This window comes from Arachis ipaensis, chromosome B6, assembly GCF_059453495.1.
Source record: "Arachis ipaensis isolate K30076 ecotype BB chromosome B6, ASM5945349v1, whole genome shotgun sequence".
Classification (NCBI taxonomy): domain Eukaryota; kingdom Viridiplantae; phylum Streptophyta; class Magnoliopsida; order Fabales; family Fabaceae; genus Arachis; species Arachis ipaensis.
Genome location: NC_142441.1, coordinates 112,235,390 through 112,251,538, shown reverse-complemented (window position 1 = coordinate 112,251,538; position 16,149 = coordinate 112,235,390). Strand labels below are relative to the sequence as shown.

At 41.5% G+C, this 16,149-nt stretch overlaps 1 non-coding gene across 1 annotated transcript; it reads right to left on the bottom strand.

Moving 5' to 3' along the window:
- Positions 1–7,997: 7,997 nt before the first annotated feature.
- On the bottom strand, positions 7,998–8,105 carry LOC148562327 (small nucleolar RNA R71). The gene has a single exon (XR_015887964.1). It is a non-coding gene; the product is annotated as a small nucleolar RNA R71 (small nucleolar RNA).
- Between the last annotated feature and the right edge of the window lie 8,044 nt (positions 8,106–16,149).

The following is a 16,149-nucleotide window of genomic DNA, read 5'->3' as shown; positions in this document are numbered from 1 at the left end:
CAAATAGGCTCAAAATCTCACAGGTTTTGTGTGTTCGAGCTCTAAACCATGTTCCAGTATAATATCTCTTCAAACAAGTGTAACATTAAATTTTATTCAAATTAGTGAAATTCTCTAAAAATTTTCTTGAAAAAGAAAATATTACTTCAACCAAGTGGTAAAATATGCAAAAAATCAAACAAATATGCAATTAAACATGCAAATGCAACAATAAAAAAACAAATAAAATAAAAAATTTGGTGTTGAGTCAAGAAATAACTACCCATAGAGATCGGTATCGACCTTCCCACACTTAAAGATTGCACCGTCCTCGGTGCATGCTGAGATGTGCAGGTGGACGGGTTGTTTCAACTGTTTGCTTTTCTCTAAAGATTTTGCAGATGGACTTGTTTGTCTCCCTTTTAGAAGTTTCTCCTTTTTTCCGTCTTTGGTGGCCAGCCTGAAAGAAGAGGAAAAGAAGAACAGTAACCTAGAAATAAATATAAGAAACAATTTAAAACATGGGTTGGTTAATGCCAAAGAATGAGGGTCTCAATTACATGGTAGCTACAACATGCAAGTGAAAAAACAATAGAAGCACATGGCATACCAGTGGTGCAAAAATGTTGCAACAATGAGGGAGAGCGTGGGTAAGGAGAGATAATATAAATTCATATCAATGTAAAAGTAATACAGGTATAAAAGATTGGCATTGATATAAATAATATTACCTATTCAAAATAAAATGTCACTAAGCATCAAGAAAATACCAGAAAAGATGTAACAGTTGAATAAGAATATTTGAACACCAATAATAATTTTAGAAAAATAAAAATATGCAATGAATGAAAGTATGCAAATAAATTAAATAAAATAAAATGGAAGCGAGAGAAAATAAGAAGGGAAGAAAAAAGAAGTAAGAAAAGATAAGAAGAATAAGGATTCGGAGAAGAAAAGATAAGAAAAATTGGCACTAATCTGGATAGGTTGTGCGACGCTGGTGACGCGGTCGCGTGGGTGACGCGGTCGCATGGTGCGCAAATAACGTTAGGCGATGCGGATGCGTGGGACACGTGATCGCGTGACTTGATTTGTGTTGGTGGCGTGAGTGCAGCCTCGCGGTCGCACAACTCTCTGTTCAAAACTTAGTATTGCCAAAACCCTGGGTGACGCAATCGCGTGGGGGACGCGATCGCGTGAGTGGCCATCATAGGGATATGACGCGGACGCGTGGGGCACGCGTTCGTGTGGTGAGGCTTGGGCTTCCAGCACGATTCCAGCCCAACTCCAGCTCAACTTTCGGCCATGCACCCGGTTGACGTCGATTTTCAGGTCACGCGGCCGCGTGGGTGACGCGGTCGCATGGGAGGCCATTATTCCCATATGACGCGGTAAAAATCATAAAGTAGTAAAATCTAACATGAAAAATTTCATAAGCCAATTGGAAAAATAAATAAAAATAAAGAACCTGGGATTGAAAGTCACTCATAAAACTAAGAGAAGTCCTAAATCCTAATCCTAAGAGAGAGGAGAGAACCTCTCTCTCTAAAACCTACATCTACTCCTAAAATTGTGAATGTGAAAGCCTCCCCCTGAATGGATGCATTCCCTCTACTTTATAGCCTCTAATCTGTATTTTCTGGGCCGAGAACTGGGTCGAAAACAGCCCAGAATTCGCTGGAGAAGAATTCAAATGCACTGATTCCCGTCACTGCAACGCGGCCGCATGGATCACGCGATCGCGGTCGCCTAGCATCAGGGGAACTATATCAAATCGAAGCCCCGGACGTTAGCTTTCCAACGTAACTGGAACCGCGTCGTTTGGACCTCTTTAGCTAAAGTTATAGCTGTTTGAGTGCGAAGAGGTCAGGCTGGACAGCTTAGCAACTTCTTCATCTTCTTGTATTCCTTCTACTTTTGCATGCTTCCTTTCCATCATCCAAGTCATTCCTGCGCTATAATATCTGAAAACACTTAACACACATATCAAGGCATCTAATGGTGATAAGAGAGGATTAATAATAAGCAAATATAAGATCAAAGAAGCATGTTTTCAATCAAAGCACATAATCAGGAAGGAAAATGTAAAACTATGCAAATAGTATGAATAAGTGGGTAAAGAGTTGATAAAATTCACTCAATTGAGCACAAGATAAACCATGAAATAGTGGTTTATCAGTAGTGCCCTAGCAGCCGACGCTCCGAGGAACCGTGATAGCGCGATGAGCCTCCCTGTCAACCTTTGGACGTCTTTAATGCATCCCGGGCTCTTCATTTGGAGTATTGCTTCACATCTTTCCGGATTGGCCTCTACCCCTCTTTGGGTTATCATGAACCCCAAGAACTTTCTTGCTTCCATTGCGAAAGCACATTTAAGTGGGTTGAGCCTCATGCCATGTTGTCGGAGGGAGGCGAATACGTTTTCCAGATCTCCTACGAGGTCATCAGGTCGGGTGGTCTTTACTAAGATATCATCGACGTATACTTCCACCGTTTTGCCTATGAGGTCACTGAATATCTTATTCATCAACCTTTGGTAGGTGGCCCCAGTATTCTTCAGCCCGAACGGCATTATCTTGTAACAATATGTTCCCCCGGCATTATGAACGCTATCTTCTCCTCATCTGGCCGGTGGTGTGACATGAGTTGGGGGTCTATCCCCGGCATGTCGGCTGGCGTCCAAGCAAATAGGTCGCCATTAGCCCTGATCATTTCCATTAAGGGTTCCTTCAGATCGTGTGGGAGGTTTCTGTTCACGAAGGTGAACTTCTCCTCTGTGTCGCCGACTCTGAACTCTAAGTTCCCTTTCGGTTCGGGTCTGAGTTTGTCATCGACTCTAGCGTCTAGGTCGGCAAGGAATACTCCCGATGCTTCCTTGGACTTCTTCCTTAATGAGGGACTGGCATTGTCACAAGCAACTGCCATTTTCAAGTCTCCCTTAATGGATCTAACGGATCCGTCGTCTGCGATGAACTTCATTACCAACATCTTTGTGCTGATCACTGCCCCGAGATCATTGATAGTCTTTCTTCCTAGGATGACGTTGTAGGCTGTGGAGTCTCGCAGAACCATGAACTCGGCCATTACCGATCTCCTTCCCTGTCCTAGTCCAACGAATACTGGCAGGGAGATTATCCCGTCGAGCTTGATGAAGTGGTTGCCCAAGCCTACTACACCGTGCTGGTGAGTCCTTAGGTCGGTATCCTGGATGCCCAAGGCATCGAACACATTACAGAACATGATATTCGAGTCAGCCCCGGTGTCTACGAGGATCCGCTTGATGAGGCCAGTTCCCACTCTGGCCGTGATGACCATAGGAGGGTTTTTCGCAACCTCGTTGAACCATTGGTCCTCCGGACCGAACGAGATGGGGGGGACCCTCTTGGAGCTTCGCACGAAAGAGGAGGAGACTGCCAGGACTTTGGCGTCCTTCTTGTGTGCTGACCTCGACCTTGGAGTCACGTCTCTTGCTGTTACCACGTTTACTATGGTAAGGCCGTGCTCGTTGTCCTCTAGCTCCTGACGTCGCTTCATTGCGCGGGTCTTGTCCTTTCCCTCGCGGTTGTGATCTCGTCTCCTCGGCTCCCTGATGAGGTGGGAGAATTCGGCCAGTTTTTCATCCCGGATTGTTTGTTCTAACGCATCCTTCAAGTCGAAACAGTCCTGTATTTTGTGTCCATAGCCCTTATGATAATCACAATAGAGGCTCTTGTTCCCCCCAGTTCTGTCCTTGAGAGGTCGGGGCTTCGATAGAATTCCTTTCTCTGCTATCTGCTGATAAACTTCTACGATGGGAACAGTGAGAGGGGTATAGTTGGTGAATTTTCCAACTCGGGGAAACGGCCTGGATGTCTTGCTCGGCGCGCCATCTCTGGCGTGCTCCTTCGGCCTTTCCCCACTACCGTGCTGCCGGGGTTGGTTGTAGGCGGGCTGCCGTTTATTAGCTGCCACGATTTGACTGACTTCTTCATCGTTGATATATTCCCTGGCCACGCTTTGGATCTCTTGCAACATCCATACCGGCTTCGTGGTGAGGTGCTTCCTGAAATCCTCGTTCAGGAGTGATGAGCGGATAATTTATACGCTTTTTGGCATTGTTTTTAGTATCTTTTTAGTATATTTTAATTAGTTTTTAAATAAAAATCATATTTCTGGACTTTATTATGAGCTTGTGTATTTTTCTGTGATTTCAAGAATTTTCTGGCTGAAATTGAGGGACCTGAGCAAAAATCTTATTCAGAGGCTGAAAAAAGACTGCAGATGTTGTTGGATTCTGACCTCCCTACACTCGAAGTGGATTTTCTGGAGCTACAAAAGCTCAATTGGCGCGCTCTCAATTGCGTTGGAAAGTAGACATCCTGGGCTTTCCAGAAATATATAATATTCCATACTTTGCTCAAGATTTGATGGCCCAAACTGGCATTCCAAGTCAGCATTGAAATTCTGAAGTCAAAACGCCAGAACTGGCATAAAAGCTGGAGTTAAACGCCCAAACTGGCACAAAAACTGGCGTTCAACTCCAAGAAAAGTCTCTACATGTGAAAGCTTCAATGCTCATCCCAAGCACACACCAAGTGGGCTCGGAAGAAGATTTCTGCATTAATTACTTATTTCTGTAACCCTAGGCTACCAGTTCTCTATAAATAGGACCTTTTGCTATTGTATTTGAATCGATCTTTGAATCATACTTTTGATAGACCTTTTCACGTTTGGGGGCTGGCCTCACGGCCATGCCTAGACCTTGTTCTTATGTATTTTCAACGGTGGAGTTTCTACACACCATAGATTAAGGTGTGGAGCTCTGCTGTTCTTCATGAATTAATGCAAAGTACTATTGTTTTTCTATTCAATTCACGCCTACTTCTTCTCTAAGATATTCATTCGCACCCAAGAACATGATGAATGTGATGATTATGTGACACTCATCACCATTCTCACCTATGAACGCGTGCCTGACAACCACTTTTGTTCTATATGCAAACAAGCTTGAATGTGTATCTCTTGGGTTTCTAATCTAAGATTAGAACCTTCGTGGTATAGGCTAGAATTATTGGCGGTCATTCCTGAGATTCGGAACGTCTAAACCTTGTCTGTGGTATTCTGAGTAGGATCTAGGAAGGGATGACTGTGACGAGCTTCAAACTCGCGAGTGTTGGGCGTGTGACAGATGCAAAAGGATCAATGGATCCTATTCCAACATGATCGAGAACCGACAGATGATTAGCTGTGCGGTGACAACGTGCGTAGAACATTTTCACTGAGAGGACGGGAAGTAGCCATTGACAACGGTGATGCCCAACATAAAGCTTGCCATGGAAGGGAGTATGAATGATTGGAAGAATGCAATAGAAAAGCAGAGGTTCAGGAGGAACAAAGCATCTTCATACGCTTATCTGAAATTCCTACCAATGAATTACATAAGTATCTCTATCTCTATCTTTATTTTATGTTTTATTCATCTTTTAATTATCAATCCTCCATAACCATTTGAATCTTCCTGACTGAGATTTACAAGATGACCATAGCTTGCTTCAAGCCGACAGTCTCCGTGGGATCGCCCTTACTCACGTAAGGTATTACTTGGACGACCCAGTGCACTTGCTAGTTAGTTGTGCGGAATTGTGACAAAGTGTGATTCACGTTTGAAAGCTCCAAGTCTTTGGCGCCATTGTTGATGATCACAATTTCGTGCACCAAGTTTTTGGCGCCGTTGCCGGGGATTATTCGAGTTTGGACAACTGACGATTCATCTTGTTGCTTAGATTAGGTAATTTTATTTTATGTTTAAGCTTTTTACTTCTTATTTTCGAAAAAGAATTTAAAAAATAAAAAAAAATTCTATTTTGTTCTTCATAGTTTTTAAGAATGAATTCTAGAGTTTCATGATGATTTGTTGAAGTCTGGCTGGCTATGAAGCCATGTCTAATCTTTTGGACCGAGGTTTCAAATTATCATCACAAGAGCTTGATGATTTTTATCAATCTTGCTGTTGAAAGTAATGATCTGCTAAAGCTTGGCTGGCCATTTGCCATGTCTAGTGTTTTGGACCGGAGCTTCCACTGAAAGCTTGGCTGGCTAGTATGCCATGTCTAATTCCTGGACCGGAGTCTTAGACTAACATTGCAATGATTCCCGAAATTCTTATTAAAAATTTTGAACCCCTTTATTTTCTTCTCCACTCAATTTTCGAGAAAAATCACAAAAAAATTTTATAAAATCATAAAAATCAAAAATATTTTATGTTTCTTGTTTGAGTCTAGTGTCAATTTTTAAGTTTGGTGTCAATTGCATTCTTCTTGCATTTTTCGAAAATATGCAATATGTTCTTCATTGATCTTCAAGTTGTTCTTGATGATTTCATAGCTCTGATCTTTAATTTCTCTTATTTTGTGTCTTTTGTTGTTTCTTACATGCATTTTTAAATTGTTATAGTCCTTAGTATATAAACTTCTAAGTTTGGTGTCTTGCATGCATTGGTTGTTTAATCTTAGTTTTCCATGAATAATTGCATTTTGATTGTTTCTCATCACTAAAAATTCAAAAAAATATACTTTTAATTGTGTCTTTTCAAGTCAATAACACAGAGAATTGAAGATTCAGAACATTCAACAGAGGAATTACACAGAAAAAGTTGGGCGATCAAAACGCCCAGTGAAAAAGGAAAACTGGCGTTTAAACGCCAGCCAGGGTATCTGGCTGGGCGTTAAACGCCCAAAAAGGTAGCATTTTGGGCGTTAAACACCAGAATGGATGCCATTCTGGGCATTTAACACCAGAAGGACACTAGAGGGAAGATTTTATTTTTAATTCAAATCTTTTTCAAATATTCATAATTTTTCAAAATCAAATTTTTTTCAAATCATATCTTTTCAAAATCAATTTCTTTCCATTTTTTTAATTATTATTATTTTCAAAAATTCTTGTTACAACTAGTGATTTAATTCAAAATTTTCAAGTTGTTACTTGCCTATTAAGAAAGGATCAAATTTTAAATTCTAGAATCATATCTTTTAAATTTCTTGTTAGTCAAGTAATCAACTTTAATTTTAAAACTTTCTTCTTTTAAATTTGATTCTCAATCATATCTTCTCAATCATATCTTTTCAATCACATCTTTTTCAAAATTAAGTTTCAATCATATCTTTTTTATTTCTAATTTCAAAATCTTTTTCAAAAATCACTTGATTTCTTTTCCAATCTTAGTTTTCGAAAATCAATTACCAAATTTTCAAAATTTCTTTTAATTATTTCAAAATCTTTTACTTTAATTTCGAAAATTCTTCCCCTCTTCTCACACCCTTCTATTTAAGGACTAACACTCCTCCTCAATATGCAATTCGAACTCTATCTCCCTTGATAAGTTTGAATTCTCTCTTCTCTACCTCCTCCTTCTATTCTTCTTTTCCTCTGACACCTCAAGGAATCTCTATACTGAGACATAGAGGATTCCATATTTTCTTCTCCTCTCTTTTCATATGAGCAGGAGCAAGGACAAAGGCATTCTTGTTGAAGCTGATCCTGTACCTGAAAGGACCTTGAAGAGAAAGCTAAGAGAAGCTAAAGTACAACTCTCTATAGAGGACCTAACAGAACTTTTCAAACAAGAAGAAGACATGGCAGCCGAAAACAACAACAATACCAACAATGCAAGGAAGGTGCTTGGTGACTTTACTGCACCTACTCCCGACTTCTATGGGAGAAGCATCTCAATCCCTGCTATTGGAGCAAACAACTTTGAGCTTAAGCCTCAATTAGTTTCTCTGATGCAACAGAATTGCAAGTTTAATGGACTTCCGTTGGAAGATCCTCATCAATTCTTAGCTGAATTCTTGCAAATCTGTGACACTGTCAAGACCAATAGGGTTGATCCCGAGGTCTACAAGCTTATGCTTTTTCCCTTTGCTGTAAGAGACAGAGCTAGAACATGGTTGGATTCACAACCTAAAGAAAGCCTGAACTCTTGGAAAAACCTAGTCAATGCCTTCTTGGCAAAGTTCTTTCCACCTCAAAAATTGAGCAAGCTTAGAGTGGAAGTCCAAACCTTCAGACAGAAGGAAGGTGAATCCCTCTATGAAGCCTGGGAAAGATACAAGCAATTGATCAGAAGGTGTCCTTCTGACATGCTTTCAGAATGGAGCATCATAGGTATTTTCTATGATCGTCTATCTGAACTGTCCAAGATGTCATTGGACAGCTCTGCTGGAGGATCTCTTCATCTGAAGAAGACGCCTGCAGAAGCTCAGGAACTTATTAAAATGGTTGCAAATAACCAATTCATGTACACTTCTGAAAGGAATCCTGTGAATAATGGGACAAATCAGAAGAAAGGAGTTCTTGAGATTGATACTCTAAATGCCATATTGGCTCAAAACAAAATATTGACTCAACAAGTCAATATGATTTCTCAAAGTCTGTCTGGAATGCAAGCAGCAACAGGCAGTACCAAAGAAGCTTCATCTGAAGAAGAAGCTTATGATCCTGAGAACCCAGTAATGGAAGAGGTGAATTACATGGGAGAACCCTATGGAAACACCTAATGGAAACACCTATAATCCTTCATGGAGAAATCATCCAAACCTCTCATGGAAGGATCAACAGAGGCCTCAACAAGACTTCAACAACAATAATGGTGGAAGAAATAGGTTTAGCAATAACAAGCCCTTTCCATCATCTTCTCAGCAACAAACAGAGAATTCTAAGCAGAGCCACTCTGACTTAGCAACTGTAGTCTCTGATCTAATTAAAACCACTCAAAGTTTCATGACTGAAACAAGATCCTCCATTAGAAATTTGGAGGCACAAGTGGGTCAGCTGAGTAAGAAAGTTACTGAACTCCCTCCTAGTACTCTCCCAAGAAATACAGAAGAGAATCCAAAAGGAGAGTGCAAGGCCATCACCATAACCCACACGGCCGAACCTGGAGAGGAGAAAGAGGCAGTGATCTCCACTGAGGAAGACCTCAATGGACGTCCACTGGCCTCCATGGAGTTCCCTAATGAGAAACCATGGGAATCTGAGGCTCACATTGAGACCATAGAGATTCCATTGAATCTACTTCTACTATTCATGAGCTCTGATGAGTATTCTTCCTCTGAAGAGGATGAAGATGTTACTGAAGAACAAGTTGCTAAGTACCTTGGAGCAATCATGAAGCTAAATGCCAAGCTATTTGGTAATGAGACTTGGGAGGATGAACCCCCATTTCTCATCAAAGAACTGGATGACTTGACTAGGCAAAGATTACCTCTAAAGAGACAAGATCCTGGAAAGTTTTCAATACCTTGTACCATAGGCACCATGACCTTTGAAAAGGCTCTGTGTGACCTAGGGTCAAGCATAAACCTCATGCCTCTCTCTGTAATGGAGAAACTAAGAATTTTTGAGGTTCAAACTGCAAGAATCTCACTAGAGATGGCAGACAATTCAAGAAAACAGGCTTATGGACTTGTAGAGGATGTCTTGGTAAAGGTTGAAGGACACTACATCCCTGCTGATTTCATAATTCTAGAGATTGGGAAGTGTATGGATGAATCCATCATCCTAGGCAGACCCTTCCTAGCCACAGCAAAAGCTGTGATTGATGTTGACAGAGGAGAATTGGTCCTTTAAGTGAATGAGGACTCCCTTATGTTTAAAGCTCAAGGATCTCCCTCTGTAATCATGGAGAAGAAGCATGAAAAGCTTCTCTCAATGCAGAGTCAAACAGAGCCCCACATTCAAACTCTAAGTTTGGTGTTGGGAGGCCATGCTCTGAGTATCTGTGAGGCTCCATAAGAGCCCACTATCAAGCTATTAACATTAAAGAAGCGCTTGTTGGGAGGCAACCTAATTTTTACTTCTCTATGTTAAATTTCTATTTTCTATTGTTATTTTATGTTTTCTGTAGGTTGATGATCATGTGAAGTCACAAAAATAACTGAAAAAGCAAAAACAGAATAAAAAATAGTATTAAAAATAAAACACCCTGGAGGAGAAGGCTACTGGCGTTTAACGCCAGAAATGGGCACCAGACTGGCGTTTAACGCCAGAAAAGGGCAAGAAGCTGGCGTTAAACGCCAGAAATGGGCAGCAACCTGGCGTTTAACGCCAGGATTGGTAGAGAAGGGCATTTTGTACGCCACTTGGTGCAGGGATGAAAAATTCTTGACACCTCAGGATCTGTGGACCCCACAGGATCCCCACTAACCTCAACTCACTCTCTCTCTTCTTCACACCTTTTCATAATACTCTTCCCCAAATACCCTTCACCAATCAACTCAATACCTCTTCCCCAAAAACCCCCTCACCTATCAAATCCTACCCTCTTCTCCATAAACCCTTCACCAATCCACATCCATCCATCATAAAACCCTACCTACCTCACCTTTCAAATTCAAACCACTTTCCCTCCCAAACCCACCCTATATGGCCGAACCCTAACCCTCTCTCCACCCCTATATAAATCCATCTTCACTCCTTCATTTTCACACAACATACACACTACTTCTCCCCCTTGGCCGAAACACTAAGCCCCCTCCATCTCCTCTATTTCTTCTTCTTCTACTCTCTTCTTTCTTCTTTTGCTCGAGGACGAGCAAACCTTCTAAGTTTGGTGTGGTAAAAGCGTTGCTTTTTGTTTTTTCATAACCATTTATGGCACCTAAGGTCGGAGAAACCTCTAGAAAGAGGAAAGGGAAGGCAAAAGCTTCCACCTCCGAGTCATGGGAGATGGAGAGATTCATCTCAAGGGCACACCAAGACCACTCCTATGAAGTTGTGGCCAAGAAGAAGGTGATCCCCGAGGTCCCTTTCAAACTCAAAAAGGGTGAATATCCGGAGATCCGACATGAGATTCGAAGAAGAGGTTGGGAAGTTCTCACCAACTCCATTCAACAAGTCGGAATCTTAATGGTTCAAGAGTTCTATGCCAATGCATGGATCACCAAAAACCATGATCAAAGTGTGAACCCGGACCCAAAGAATTGGCTTACAATGGTTCGGGGGAAATGCTTAGATTTTAGTCTAGAGAATGTAAGGTTGGCCTTCAACTTGCCGATGATGCAAGGAGATGCACACCCCTACACTAGAAGGGTCAACTTTGATCAAATGTTGGACCAAGTTAGCATTCCATCCTCCTCCATGAAATTAGAGAAGACCAAAGAGTCATGAGAGAGGAGCAACAAAGGCAAGGAAGAGACATTGAGGAGCTCAAGCACTCCATTAGATCTTCAAGAGGAAGAACAAGCTGCCATCACTAAGGTGGACCCGTTCTTTAATCTCCTTGTTCTTTATTTTCTATTTTTTCGAATTTTTATGCTTTATGTTTATTTATGTTTGTGTCTTTATTACATGATCACTAGTGTCTAAGTGTCTATGCCTTAAAGCAATGAAAATGAATCCATCATCTTTCTTAAATGAAAAATGCTCTTAATTGAAAAAGAAAAAGAAGTACATGAATTTTGAATTTTAAAGCAGTTTAATTATTTTGATGTGGTGGCAACAATTCTTGTCTTCTGAATGAATGCTTGAACAGTGCATATTTTTGAAATTGTTGTTTATGAATGTTAAAATTGTTGGCTCTTGAAAGAATGATGGAAAAAGGAGAAATGTTATTTGATGATCTGAAAAATCATAAAATTGATTCTTGAAGCAAGAAAAAGCAGTGAAAAGCTTGCAGAAAAAATATATATGCGAAAAAAAAAGAAAAAGAAAGAAAAGCAAGCAGAAAAAGCCAGTAACCCTTTAAACCAAAAGGCAAGGGAAAAATAAAAAGGATCCAAGGCTTTGAGCATCAGTGGATAGGAGGGCCCACATGAATAAAATTCTGGCCTAAGCGGCTAAACCAAGCTGTCCCTAACCATGTGCTTGTGGCGTGAAGGTGTCAAGTAAAAACTTGAGATTGAGCGGTTAAAGTCGTGGTCCAAAGCAAAAAGAGTGTGCTTAAGAGCTCTGGACACCTCTAATTGGGGACTCTAGCAAAGCTAAGTCACAATCTGAAAAGGTTCACCCAGTTATGTGTCTGTGGCATTTATGTATCCGGTGGTAATACTGGAAAACAAAATGTTTAGGGTCACGGCCAAGACTCATAAAGTAGCTGTGTTCAAGAATCAACATACTTAACTAGGAGAATCAATAACACTATCTGAATTCTGAGTTCCTATAGATGCCAATCATTCTGAACTTCAAAAGGATAAAGTGAGATGTCAAAACTGTTCAGAAGCAAAAAGCTAAAAGCCCCGCTCATCTAATTAAGACTGATCTTCATAGATGTTTTTGGAATTCATTGTACATTCTACTCTTTTTATCCTATTTGATTTTCAGTTGCTTGGGGACAAGCAACAATTTAAGTTTGGTGTTGTGATGAGCGGATAATTTATACGCTTTTTGGCATTGTTTTAGTATCTTTTTAGTATATTTTAATTAGTTTTTATTATATTTTTATTAGTTTTTAAATAAAAATCACATTTCTGGACTTTACTATGAGTTTGTGTATTTTTCTGTGATTTCAGGTATTTTCTGGCTGAAATTGAGGGACCTGAGCAAAAATCTGATTCAGAGGCTGAAAAAGGACTACAGATGCTGTTGGATTCTGACCTCCCTGCACTCGAAGTGGATTTTCTGGAGCTACAGAAGCCCAATTGGTGCGCTCGCAATTGCGTTGGAAAGTAGACATCCTGGGCTTTCCAGCAATATATAATAGTCCATACTTTGCCCAATATTTGATGGCCAAAACTGGTGTTCCAAGTCAGAATAGAAATTCTGGCGTCAAAACGCCAGAACTGGCATAAAAGCTGGAGTTAAACGCCCAAACTGCCACAAAAGCTGGCGTTTAACTCCAAGAAAAGTCTCTACATGTGAAAGCTTCAATGCTCAGCCCAAGCACACACCAAGTGGGCCCGGAAGAAGATTTCTGCATTAATTACTTATTTTTGTAACCCTAGGCTACCAGTTCTCTATAAATAGGATCTTTTGCTATTGTATTTGTATCGATCTTTGAATCATACTTTTGATAGACCTTTTCACGTTTGGGGGCTGGCCTCTTGACCATGCCTAGACCTTGTTCTTATGTATTTTCAACGGTGGAGTTTCTACACACCATAGATTAAGGTGTGGAGCTCTGCTGTTCTTCATGAATTAATGTAAAGTACTACTGTTTTTCTATTCAATTCACGCCTACTTCTTCTCTAAGATATTCATTCGCACCCAAGAACATGATGAATGTGATGATTATGTGACACTCATCACCATTCTCACCTATGAACGCGTGCCTGACAACCACTTCCGTTCTACATGCAAACAAGCTTGAATGTGTATCTCTTGGGTTTCTGATCTAAGATTAGAACCTTCGTGGTATAGGCTAGAATTATTGGCAGTCATTCCTGAGATCCGGAACATCTAAACCTTGTCTGTGGTATTCTGAGTAGGATATAGGAAGGGATGACTGTGACGAGCTTCAAACTCGCGAGAACCGACAGACGCAAAAGGATCAATGGATCCTATTCCAACATGATCGAGAACCGACAGATGATTAGTCGTGCGGTGACAGCGTGCGTAGAACATTTTCACTGAGAGGACGGGAAGTAGCCATTGACAACGGTGATGCCCAACATAAAGCTTGCCATGGAAGGGAGTATGAATGATTGGAAGAAGGCAATAGGAAAGCAGAGGTTCAGGAGGAACAAAGCATCTTCATACGCTTATCTGAAATTCCTACCAATGAATTACATAAGTATCTCTATCTCTATCTTTATTTTATGTTTTATTCATCTTTTAATTATCAATCCTCCATAACCATTTGAATCTTCCTGACTGAGATTTACAAGATGACCATAGCTTGCTTCAAGCCGACAATCTCCGTGGGATCGACCCTTACTCACGTAAGGTATTACTTGGACGACCCAGTGCACTTGCTGATTAGTTGTTCGGAATTATGACAAAGTGTGATTCACGTTTGAGAGCTCCAAGTCTTTGGCGCCATTGTTGATGATCACAATTTCGTGCACCAAGGAGTCCATTCGTCAGACACAGGCTGGCCACCGAATCAGTTAGCCCGTCGATCCCCAAACATTCATCGTTGAACCGGTCCAAGTATTTTTTGGTCGGCTCACCGGGCCGTTGTGTTATCCCGAGTAAGTTTATCGGGTGTTTTGCCTTCACGATTCTGGTAGTGAATTGGGCCAAGAAAGCGCGGCTAATGTCCGAAAACCTGGCAACAGAGCCCTGCGGAAGGCTGTTAAACCACCGTATTGCAGGTCCTACCAGGGTGACCGGGAACGCGTGACACCTTACTCCGTCGCCTACTCCCTCCAAGTTCATTCTGGCCTCGAAGGCTGTAAGATGCTCCTGGGGGTCTTGGATTCCGTCGTACCTCATGTCTTTCGGCTTATCAAAGTGCTTTAGTAGCCGGACCTCGAGGATAGAACGATGAAACGGGGTTGCGCCCATTATCACAGGTCGCCGCGTTCTCCTCGGCCTTTCTCCGCCGTCTCCCCGATCCCGCTCTGTGGCGCGTCTTCCTTCAGGCCGAGTGTATATCACGGGGTTGCGACGTCTTCTTGGACGTTCTTCCTCCAAACGCTTTCAGATCCAGATCGTGGGCTCGGCGTTCGCCGGGAGTGACTTCTCTGAGGAGTTCTTCCCCGTGACATGGGAGAACGGGAATAGCTTGGTTCGAGAGTTCGTTGACGGCGTTCCTGATCTGCCAGTTGGCGTTCCAGGTTCTGCATCCTGTGACGCAATTTCTGCATTATTCTGACGCTATTACTGCCTGTTCCCCCAAAGGGGCGCCTCTCTTGAGATCGTGAAGCCGGCTCGGTTCGTCGTAAGGGGGTCCTCGTGCGCTCCCGGGGGGAAGCAACGGAGGCTTTCCCTCTGGCCTCGGCTCCTCGGCCTGGTTCTCCAAGACCCAGTACGACATCCATATGGGCGAGTCTCCACAGACGGCGCCAATGTACGGTAGTTCGGGTACCGGACGACTCGGAGAGGTCCTTGGGTTGATAATGTGGGGTATCGCCTAGGTCTAGATCGTTGAGGTGAAACTGGAGCAACCAATGTCCCGAGCTCTTCGAGTGAAGAGGAGGGTGTCACCTGCAAAGACACTCCGACGCTCTAATCAGTCAAGTGTGCAGGCGAAAAGTGGGTAAGGTGATATATGTAATGTACCTTGGGGGAAGGGGTAGGACCCTCTCCTTATATACCCTGTCAGAAAGGTGGGCCCTCATAGGAGAAGGCCTCCTTCCAGAAAGTTTCCTTCCCCCAGCTGTTATGCAGCTGACAAGGAGAGTGTGTGGCCGGATCGGTAAGTTTTTGGGCTGGGTCGGTTCACACACCTAGCTTGGCTGGGCCATAACAAAAAGAAAAAGAAAGGAATTGGCCAACGCCATAAAAAAACCAAAAAAAAGAAACATGATGGCTCGAATGTGTACATGTTTTTATATATATATATATATATATATATATATATAACTTAAGCATGACATACGTTTACTTTTAATTAATAATCAAAGACACCTAAACTCCCATGTGTAACTTTTCTCCCAAAATCATGATGATTAGTACCTCAGCCTTGCTTGCTTCATTTTGGCTTAGGCAAGAAAGAAAGAACCGAGAGAAAGAAGAGAGAAACCGTGACCCACACTAAAAATTCTGCCTTTGATTTTTTGTTATCCGTAACTCTAATTAAAAATCTAATCTGATAAAAGTGTTTGTATTCTCCTCTTCTACACGTTAGCGTTATTTTTACTCGATGGAAGCTGACAGTGATGTAGCTCTTTTTCCTCTTGAGTTTAGCCAATTGAAATTGTAGGAGCCACAGACGATTTCTGAAGCCTTTAACATCTCGTTTACTGATTACTTTTCCAATTTCATAAGCATTCTCTCATTCACAAAAAAAAAAAAAAACTCTCCTTCACTATTCTTCACTACTTCAAGATTCACAATCCTTTGCCAAAGTTTGATCGATCTAATTAAAAAGTTCAACCAGAAGTTACTTGCCTTAATTCGTTAATCCTCGTGAGAATGATATCCACTCACTGTAATATTACTTGGAGTGATTTAGTGCATTTACCAATATATGAGCGTATCAAATTTTTGGCTCATCAAAAATAATGATGTTGATGGTGTTGATGATGGTAGAGAAGATAATAATGATAACAATATGATTGCACAACTGAAATAGTAGAGGTAGAAGTT